Genomic DNA, 10846 nt, shown 5'->3' on the forward strand with positions numbered 1-10846 from the left:
GACAGGAAAGGAGAGTGTGAACGAAGGCCCAGAGCCGGAGGACAGGAGCTGGAGAACGGATGGGGCGGGGCGGAGCTCCCACATTGGGATGGGCCGGCCGGGCAGGGGCCTTGGCCAGGGGGGCAGGCGGGGACTGGGACAGAGCAAGGAAGAGCCTTCGGAGCTGCCCCTTTGGGGGTCCCTGAGGGCTGGGGGGCAGGCAGGACAGAGATGGGGTGCTGGGTCAAGAGCCGGGGCTGAAGGGACAGAAACATTGGTGGGAGACAGACAGGAGACAGACAGCAGGACAACACAAAAAACATGGGGTTCCTCAGAGTGGGGTCCCCAGGACAGACAGCCAACAAGCCAGGCCTGGTTCTCCTCCCAGAAATAGGGACAGCCACTTTACTGGGGGCCCACACAAGACCCCAGATGAGAGCACCTTGGAGGGCCCATCTGCCTCCCCCAGCCAAGGCCACCCCATTCCGGAAGGTTGGTGGGTTCAGAGTCCGAGGGCCTCCCTTCATTGCTCTGCTGAAACCCCCTCCCAGCCCAAGAGACCCCCATCGGCTCCACTCATCCCCTAACCTTGAGGAGGGCCCCCTCCTCTGTCTGCAACAGAGGAAGCAGCGGTTCTTCACACCCGACAAGCGCACACGCACACTCGCTGTGATGGGGACCATGTCGGAAAATGGCACCCCTGCCCATATCGCCCAAAGCCCTGTGGCCAGCTCCTGCTTCCACGCTCGCCCAATCCTCAGCCTGCCAGAGCAGGGCCCCTCTCAGCTATGCATCCCGCTGCCTCCCTCTCGCTCTCGCACTCTCAGGAAGCCCTTCTAACTGTACTGCCGCCCCCCAGGCCGCGCTGCCCGTCTTCTGCCTTGCATCTGGGGGTGCGCAGCACTACGACCTGCCTGCCTGGAGACACTGTGGCCTGGGCATCCTCTTGGGCCCAGTTCTCACTGGGCTGGTTCAGACCCATCCACACCCACATCACGTCTGGCTGCAAGCATCCTCAGAGCCCCCTGCCAATCTCATGGTTCCAATTTTCCCACTGATTACCCAAGATGCAGGCACCCTGGGGAGAAGCAACTGTTGTACCCAGATGTTGGGACCTTGACTGGGTGAAGAAATCAAAAATGTTCACTAACATATCTAACCCCAGAGGGCTTCCTGGACAGGCAGTGGGGTTAGGGGTGGGGCACAGAGGGGCACCAGTTGGGGGCACGAAGTCTCAAGAGCCCTAGCTCCCTCCTCACCACTAGCCTTAAGTGGCAGCTCCAGGGGCCCAACCCCAAACAGGCTGAGGTGAGAATCTGGGTTTTAAGTAAGATTAAAGAGACTTTCTCATATATGCCCCTTCTTCCTGGGGGAACAGCCACCCATTTTTCACTCTCAGTTGGACAGTAAAGAGGAGGAGGACAAAGATTACTATTTACTGAAAGTTCACAATGTGCCAGGAACTCCGCCTAAATTACCTCATTTAATCCTGGTACCCACCCTGTGAGGAAACCACCGTGATCAGCCCCAATTTACAGATGGGGAAACTGAACTTCAGAGAGGTGAGGTGACTTGCCCCAAGACACACAGTGAGTGTCAGGGCTGGAATGCCAGCCCAGATCTGTCTGAATCCAGAGCCTGAGCTCTTGACTGTAGATCTGAACTGCTTCCCATCCACCTCCCCTAGGATTTGTCTGTCTCCCATTCAGTGCCATCTGGGAAGTTCTGCCTAAAGTCTAACTTCCTTCCATCCCATGCTCCAATATAAACTATCTTTCATGGACAGTAGGGGAAGAGAAGGCTTTGTTTCCATCCCTTTCTGCCTCATTCTAGGAATGGGAGGCAGATAACTCCAACCTTCAGCTGCAGATGGACCAGGGATCAGGGGAAGGGGATGAGCTGTTGGGTTCAGAAGTGAGTTCAGGATCTCCCAAGCTTCATCATTTAATGACTTCTGGCTTTCCAGGAGCCCTTTCCTACTTTCCAGTCGCCATGATGGAAGAAGCTCCAGGAAGCCCCTCAAAGGTCTCTTCTTTTAACATCCAGAAATCCTCCTGAGCATGCAGACTAGGGAGAGTCTAAAAAGTCAGGGGCAGCAAAGCGAGAGTCACTGTCAGTCCTGGTAGCCCTGGCTTTTCCTCAGAGTTCCAGTTTCCAACTCAGAAGGGGGCTGAGGCAAGAATAGGGACTCATTCAGGCCAGCCTGACCACGGGGAGGGGCTGGACTGGCATGGGGACAGCCCAGGAGAGGAGGCAGAGAGGCCCGGATGCATCTGCAAGAGCTTCAGTGAGCCGTGGCATGCCTTCCCAGTGAACTGGGATCGTTAATTTTTCCCCAATGAGGCAGATGCTGGGCCTGGGGTAACACCACAGATGCCTGCTGTGCCTGCAATTATCAGTCGCCCTGGGGTGGAAGAAGGCAGGACACACACCCTCTCTGCCTCCTAGGCTTTGCACAAACATCTCCAGCTAGGGCTGCCACATGGGGGTCTCTGGCTCTGGGCACCCCCCGCCTCCGATGTGGGCCCCTGGGTCTGAGGTCTCCGGCATGCTCTGTGGCCAGGGTGGAAAAGAGGTCAGGGTGCTGGGATGATGATGTTTGCCAAGGTGTGGCAGGCAGGCATGTGAAAAACCCAGCTCCTTCCCAATCTTAACGCTACTCCACTCCAGGATATGCAAGCGACTGGGCCAGGTGGCTGAGGCTACCAGGAACCAGGAAAAGGTTGTGGGGGAGATGAGCCACCAGCTGGAAGTGCCTCCGCAGAAGAAAATATGGACTGGAGTATAGTCTCTGGGTGGAATGGAGTGTGGCAAAGCCTTTCTGGGGTGGGAGGAAAATGGACTTAGCTGAATCCTGTAGCCTCTCCCTTACCCATCCTCTGGGCCCATTGGACAGATTTAGACAAGGTGTGCCTTTGGAGCAGGAGGGACTGTTTGTAAGACATGTGCAGGCACACGAAAGCACCAGTGTTCTCTTGGGCCAAATCTCCATTTTTCCTGGTTTATCTGGAGCTGGGAAGTATTTTTCCCACTCTCTGTATGGCAAGGCCTGTATTATCTCAGGAGAGAGGAGATGGGTAGAACCTGTGACATCTTGAAGGGATCTTAGATTTTCTAGTTCTGTCCTCTTTCTCACACCAGGGACACTGAAGACCAGAGGAGGCAACTAACTTGCCCAATGTCACACGGCAGTAGGGAGGCAGGCGAGCTGGCACCATCCAATGCTTGCTCTTTACCGTGCACTTGACCTCTCTGATCAAAGACTGACTCCCCTGTCCCTTCTCCTTCCCAGCAGCTCTGAACCCCTCTCCATCATGGCCCCCTGCACTCTACCAACCACCACAGCCTCATGAGATTAAACTGGACCTACCAAGCTCCTGACAATAGCCCAAAGGTCATCTCAAAGGTCATATTAACCAGTCCGCTGCACCTAGCTACAACACTAGCCTACTTGCATTCATATACACCTATCATTGAGGGGAAAGATGCACAAGCAGCACCTCAGAGCAGCCACCCTTCATGCACCGGGAGATTTCCTTCCCATCTAACCTCGATTCCTCCTGCTGCAGCGTGGGCCTGTTTCTTCTCAAGCTGTCCTGAGCAAAGACAGGGGGAGGGGAAGAAGAACAGGATTCCCAGCCTCCAAACCCTCTGTCTGCCCACCTACAGCAGAGAGGATGAGGGCAGAGTGTCCCAGGGTAGCTGGGCCCTGAGCCCAGTGCGCTGTGCGAGGGGCAGGAGGGCTGCGGTGGCAGCTTGAATGTGGGAGAAACAGCTCTTCTTGGAATTGTCCTTCCAGCTTCTCATTCCCTGCAAACTCCTGCACCTTGGGTTAGGGGAGGGTCTCCACTGCGTTCAGAGACAGCCATCCCCTCCCCATACCATTTATTGTTTCTTATGTGACAGGCACTGTGCTGGAAATTTTCATCTGTTGTTTCACTTAAGCTTCACAACAATTCTGTAGTCAGAAACTAATTTGCCTGCTGGGCCAGTTCCTCCCCGAGACTAAATCTAACCTGGATCCCTCTTGCTGCATTTCCTCTGGTCCGTCCTCTGTGGCGGTGGAGAGGTGATTTTTGCTCCTGTCTTCAGAAACCCCAGTATTGGTTTCTGAGGCTGCCAACCTTTACCCCAGTATTGCCCCATGTGATGGCATTATGAGGGTATGGGTGAAAGAAACTGAGGCAGGTTGAGGGTTGAGATGCAGGACACTGGCCTGTACCAAACACAGCACCTAGCAGGTGGCAGGGGAGGAGGCCCGTGAGGTCAGGCAGTGTGCTGACCGGGCAGCGCCCGATATGCAATGATCCTGGTCTCGGTGACCATCTCTCAGGTCCAAGTTCCTACCCACATATACCTAGAGCCCAGGTGCCTGAGCAGAAGTGAGTAGGGGCATAAGATGGCCGGACCTGTCCTGGGCTGCGGGAGGCAGCTGAAGCCAGAGAGAGGGACTCTTACACTTAGCTAAGTTCCTGGCATGTAGAGGGTACTTAGGCCCTGAGAACAGAGGACGGAGACCTCCAAGCCCCTCTGCCCATCTCACTGGGATTTCATACAACCAGTGGTAGCCACAAGCAACTGCAGTGAATTCACACCACTTGGCTTTCCTGTTTGGACTTTTTGGAGCAGGACTGACAAGGACAGGGGTCCCCTCCACCAGGGCTACCCCCCTATTCTGCCTCTAGCCAGGGCTGGAACACAGGAGCCACCTCCCTAGGGAATTCTCAGACCCCCCCCCCACCCCCACCCCCCCAACCCCAGCTTCCTTCCCTCTGGGAGATTCCTGCAGTGACAGCCTGGGCCAATGGGCAAGGGGAATCTGAGTGGTGGGTTGGACTCTGGTCCCTGTGGGCGGCACCCTCCCCCTTCGAGCAGGCACCATTAATGTATGCAAAGCATATGCAAATCACCCAGAAGAGAGACACAACATCAGTGGAAAGACAGAAGAGACCTTGGAGAGGACCCAGCCCGCCCCCTTATTTCACAGGTGAGGAAAGAGGCCCTTGCCAGGAAGGGACTTGCTCAAGGTCACGCGGACATTTGGGCGCTAACGAAGGATCCTAAGAAGGTCTCTTTACTCAGCCCAGTGCTCTTTCCATGACAGTCTTGTTTTCCATCTGGGGGGCTTACAGGATGGTGCAGGGGTCTCAGGGTCTGTACAGGGTTCCCTTGGCCACCTCCCTTCCCCATCTGAGCCTGGGTAGGGGGTGTGGGGGAACCGTGGGCCAGGGTGGCAATGATGCCTGGGGCAGTGGGTGACCAGAGGGGTGACGGGGCCAGAGGGTGCCGAGGCACTGATTTCCTGTCAGCCAAACGGCAGTAGGTGGCAAGAGAAGTTGAGTGTCTAAAGCCCAATGTCAGGGCAAGGTGCCCGCTGTGTGCGGGGAGGGGGACAGCGCCCTCACCACACACACATCTCTAAGTGCTCAGCAGCCCCCTTCCGCCTGGCCTCTGGTAACTATGACACCTGACAGACCATAATAGTCCATTCAAGCCCATCCCTTCTGTGGCTACAGCTCCCTTCCCCCACTCCCCACCAACTTGGCTTCTCAGCCTTCCAGTCGGTCCTAGAAAGCAGGACAGATGCTACGGAAAGAAGACAGACAGACAGATCGGAGGGGGCAGACGGGGAGAAAAAGGGAGACTCAGGAGTCGAGTGAGGGAGACAAAGGAGAGAGCCCAGGAAGGGCAGAGTGGGAGAGATGGAGGGGTGGAGGGGACTGGGGAAGAAAGCGGAGAGCCTGAGAAGCAGAGCGGTGAATGTAGGAACAGTGGAGCTGAGGGGGTGCTCCCAGTCTCCAGACCTGAAGGATAAGGCTGGAGCCAGGCTGAGGGTCATGGGAGCCCCATAGAGGCCCGAGGGAGTCTGGGACCACGTCCCTGCCCCTCTGCCCACCTCCCCAGCAAATCCCCCGGCTGCCAGGAAATCGGTCCTCCCTTCTCTGCCTCCCTCCGCTCTCCTCCCCTCCCTCCCTCGGGGCAGGCAAGCGCAGCTTCCCAGCCAAATCCAAAGCCTTCATCTCCGCTTTTCAGAGCTGGGAATGAAAGAAGGGGAAGCAAATGCAGCCCTCAAACCCGCTGACGGCCAGATTTTTATTATCTTTGCTCGAATGGGCCCTAGGAAGCCAACAAGGGATTCTTCAAAGAGCATCTGAGTGGCTCATTGAAGCCTGCACCTGCACCAGCCCACCCACAACAGGCAGCCAGGGCCTAGGGGGGCACAACCTGTCCCCCACATCCCACCAAACCCAGAGGCCAGTGGGAGGCTGCCATGAGTCTCACCCTCGGCTCTCTGTGCCTAGTCAGGGGCTGTTTGGTCAGACTGCCAGGCTCAGAAGCCAGATGCAGGCCCACTGGGCCTCGGAGGCAGTCTCTGTCCCTCTCTGGACCTTGAAGACACAAACGAAGGAAGAAATGGGATCTCCTTGCCAGGGGTTGGAGGAGATAAGTGCTTGGGATTCCTCGAAAGCAAAGCTTTCATGGCAAGCTCCAGATCCATCCCTGAACTCTCTGCCTGCCCCCTCAAGGGCCTACTGTCTCGCTTCCAATGGAGCAGCCCCTCCCTTCTAGAGCCTGGCCCCACTACTCCGGATGATCCTCGGACTCCAAACACAGCTCCCTCAGGTCAAAACCCCGTCTCCTTTCCTTCCCCAAGACCTAACCTGGAGTGGAGACGGGACTAAAACAGATGTGATACCTCCAAGAGCCCAGCCCCCTCCCTGTTCGAACTGGGCAGCCGTGCCCCCATTAGCCCCAGCTCTGACCACACCGGTGAGATCAATGCCCACAGCCAAAGAAGGAATCAATGGTTCTAATTAAACCTTTTTTCCAGGGTGGGTCCCTGGCCAGACAGAAAAGAGAGATCACCTGAGGCTTTGCATCACAGCACCCTACTCTGTACCCTGTACATATTTAAGAGACCTGGAACCCTGGATTCCCAGCAGGAATCAGGCCATGAAGACCCCAGACACCATCCCCTCCTCATTAGGCAAGGAGACAAGGAGGCAAGCAGAAAGCATGGAGCGGGGTGGTGGGGGGAAAAGCCTCCCAATTCCCAGGGACGTTCCCCTAGGAGGGCTCCCGGTCTCCACTCAGCACTGCCTGAAGACCACAGCTGCTTCCTCCAGATCTCCAGAGCACACTTGCATCTCCATCCCAGCCCTGAGGGTCATCACAGAGAACTGGCCATCATGGTAAGGGCGGAAGGAGCAGGGCTGGGGTGGGGGGGGGGGGCACTGGACAAAGACCCTCTTGTCCCCAAGGCACGGTGGCAGGAAGCCAGGGCAAAGCCTTTGCACTCGCTGCCAGCGGTGCCTGGGTGCCAGGCAGTCTGGGTGGAGGGGGAATCTTATTCTTGGAACCCCCTCCCCTTATGCCTCATCCCTTGCTTCTACACTAGGCCACCAGTTAAGTCTCTGCCTCAACAACTCCCAGCTTGCCTGGAGCCTTCCTTCCTGTATGAATGCCGGACCCTGACACTTGCCCACAGTGGCCCCAACCAGCAGAAGACCTCACACATAAACCATAACTGCCCCCTACATTCGTACACACTCACAACCATGCCAGAAACCACCACCACCACAGCTGCCACCAGTGATGATGGAGCCCCACATTTTCACAGTGACAGTCTCCATCAAACGCCTCATCAGTTCTTTAAGACAGCAAGAGGGGTAGGGAAGGGAATATGAGAAACTGAGGCACGGAGTTAGATAGCAAAGCAGTTGGCTCAAGGTCACCCAGACCAAGGTATTCAGAGTTGGAAAGAAGGCATCCTATCCCCACCCCAAAGTGCTCAAACTCAACACCAATGAATATTCAGACTCACAAGCCTAGAAGTCTGATTACCTATCCCCTCTTCCAGCCCTCATCTGTTTTTCCCCTCCCAAAACAACAGGAGTTCGAACATCTTCTGTAAGGCTCCATCAAGGAACCCACTTCCCTTCAAGTTGGGGGCTACAAGACCTGCTGGTTCCCTAGTATTGGAGAAAAGGGACTGCCAGTCTGGGATCTCCTCGCACATTCCCTGTTCTTGCTCACCTGGCTCCCCTCGGCCCCCGGGGTCCCTCGGTCCGGCCTCCTCCCTGGGAGATCGGGCTCTGCCCTCCGCTGTCCTCTCCCACCAGGCCAGGGCAAAGCGCCGGAGGCACTGCCAGGGCTGCATGGGGAGGGGTGGGGCGGGGGGGCTTGCACCAGCAGCCGCACACGCCCCGCCGGGCCCTGCCAGCCGAGCTGCGGAGGCACCCGGCCGGCCCCCTCTGCTTCCACCAGCATCCTGCTGCCCCCACCGACAGGACTCGGAGCTGGCCCAGGAGCTTCTGACGTAGCAAGGGGGTGCGTGGGAGGGGAGGGGGGGCTTAGCGCGGCCCCTCCCCAGCCCCGCCCTCTGCCGCTCAGCTTCCCTCAGTCCCTACCTCCTCATTCACCCTAGACGCTCTCCCCAGCTGGGGGCGCCCTCTCTCGCCCTCTGGCCTCTTCACCCGGACTTAAGATCACATGGCCCCTCCCCCAGTCATTCCCTCTCGTGGCCCCTCCCTACCCGCCAGTCGAGAGGGGAGCGGGTCCCCAGTTTCTGCAACTGCTACCTTGCTACCTAGGCTCCCAGGTCTCCAGGGCTAGGGCCTCGAGGTGACGGGAGGATGGGGAGGTGTGGGGGGGAAGGAAAGGGGAAAGGGGCGGGAACACAGGCTGGTATCCTGGCAACACAGCCAATCCCAGAATACATTCATCCCCTTCCTTCCCTGGGGGGCTGGCGCAAAGCGCCTACCACCACCATCCAAGGGCGTGCACCCCATTCTGGGACCTGGGGGAATGAGAGGCCCTTGATGCTCCCACCACTTCTCCATCCCCTTCGCCTCTCGGCATCCTCCTCTTCATCCACCTCGGATGGACCACTCCCTCCCCCACTCTCTTCACCATCCATCCCCCTTTCTCTTCTCTCCTTCCTTCCCTGCCCCGCACAAACCTCTTTAAAACTGAACCCCCCACCTCTCTGGGGCTCCCTTCCCCGGGCCTCACGAGGCCCTCCCCACCCGGTCTCCAGCCTCGCCAATGCCGGACCCCTTCTCTGGACCCAGCACTCTTCTCGCCCTTTCCTTCTCCCGAGCCCGGCGCGCCGCGGTCCCCTGCCCCCCACACACCTGCGACCCGAGCACCCGTTGCCCCGCCGGCCACCGCCTCCCCGGCCCGGTCGCCGCCCCCGCCCCCGGCCGAGGGGAAAACACACAAAGAAAACAGAAATACCTTCCACTTAAGCATGGAGGCACATTAGGAAGGAGAGAGACAGGGACATGCCTTGGGACGGAGCGTTCCCCATCGGGCGGGGGCGCGGGGGGCGGGGGCCCCGGGCCGGCCTGCCTGGCGCTTGCCCTCTCGCCGCCTCGCGGGCTCCTCGCTGGGCCCCAGCCCTGGGGCGCGGTGCCAGGCGGGCGGGCCGGGGGCGCGGGCCCCGCCGGGGTGGACCAGCTGGGAGGGCGCCGGCGGCCGGGCGTGTGGGTACGCGCGCGCGCGCGGGCGTGTCACCGAGTGTGCGAGAGCGAGTGTGTATGTGTGTGTGTGTGTGCGCGCGCGCGCGGGGGCCGGTGCGGGTGTGTCACTGCGGCCGGGAGCGCGCGCGGCGCGGGCACGCGCGTATGGCTGGAACGTACAAAGGGCCTCTGGGGTGGCAGGGAGCCGGGAGGGGAGGGGGCCGGCGCCTCTCGCCCTCCAGTTGCACTGCTGGATCCCGCGGCTCGTGGCCGGGCAGCGGATGCGGGGCGCGCTCAGGCCTCCCGCCCCGCTGCACCTGCTTCTCATACCCTGAGCAGTCCTCAAGCCATGATAGAGACTTTGCCTAAAGCCGGGAGCCGGCCTCGAAGGAGAGGGGTGCATCTCGAGGGTGTGGGAACTTGTTCTCCAAACCCTGGCGGGCCGTGGGATGAAGAAACATTGGGGGAGGTACGGGGCAGGGAGGGACCAGGGGTTACTCTTCAGCCAAGGTGACCTCCGCAGCTCAGCTCCCTATGCAGAGAGAGTCTGGACCCTCCTCTCCCGGGACGCTCCCCTCGTCCCCTCCTTAGACCTGGCTCGGCCAAGGGGGCCCAGTCCCCCGGCGCCCCCTGCTGGGCTGTCTCCTCCCACCCCCCTCTCCCCAGCTCGGGTTGCGGCCCCTCCTGCGGGCGTCTGCTGAAACTGCAGGGGCCGGCGCTGTGAGTGAGGGGAGTCTCTGCCCATCTGCCAAGTAGGACCCCAAAAGAGGGCGCTCTAGCTCCTGCCCCTTCTCACACCTCCCTTGGCGACATCGTAGTCACCTCCAAAAAGGCTGCAAAGCGCCAGCTCTACCCCACCCCTGCCCTACTCCCACCCACTCCTTGTCCCACCATAGCCTACCTGTTGGCTCCACAGACTTCTCCAGGTGACTCTGTCCCCTCCTCCCATCCTGGTTGCTTGCTACCTCTCTCTCTCGGGTTCTCTGTCCTGTCCCCTCTCTTCCAAACTTCTCTTGGGGAGGGGAAAGTGGGCCAAGACCCCTACCCCTTTTACTTCCTCCTGGCATTCCCAAAGCCAGCTTAGATGAGCAAGGAAGGGACACAGTACCTCTCTTCGCTGTAGGCCACCAGGCAGAGTGGCAGGCAGGCCGAGAGGCAGAAGAGGAGACCCCACCCCAAGCAGCCCAAATGACAAACCGGTTTCCCCACTTCCTGGTCTACCCAGTTGCAGCCTTAATCCAGGCTCTCTCTTCCACTTTCCTTCCCGCCCCCAGGCCTGCCCTGAGCCAAGCACACTGCCTGGCTCAGGGCAACTCTGACGCCCCTTAGAAATCTCCCTCCAGCTACAGTAACTTAGGTGGCCGGGCCAGGGTAGGAAGAGGAGGGGCTCCAGACAGACAGCT

The 10846-nt window shown here is 59.1% G+C and overlaps 1 protein-coding gene across 1 annotated transcript in view; it reads right to left on the reverse strand.

Annotated features, from left to right (window-relative positions):
- SRCIN1 (SRC kinase signaling inhibitor 1) overlaps window positions 1-9389 on the reverse strand; it is a 72048-nt gene extending 62659 nt beyond the window's left edge. Inside the window, exon 1 of the mRNA XM_027516654.1 lies at window positions 9220-9389. The gene's annotated coding sequence lies outside the window, so the exon portion shown is untranslated. The remainder of the gene's footprint in view (window positions 1-9219) is intronic.
- Window positions 9390-10846: the final 1457 nt, after the last annotated feature.

The sequence above is a fragment of the Bos indicus x Bos taurus genome, chromosome 19 (genome assembly GCF_003369695.1).
Source record: "Bos indicus x Bos taurus breed Angus x Brahman F1 hybrid chromosome 19, Bos_hybrid_MaternalHap_v2.0, whole genome shotgun sequence".
Classification (NCBI taxonomy): Eukaryota; Metazoa; Chordata; class Mammalia; order Artiodactyla; family Bovidae; genus Bos; species Bos indicus x Bos taurus.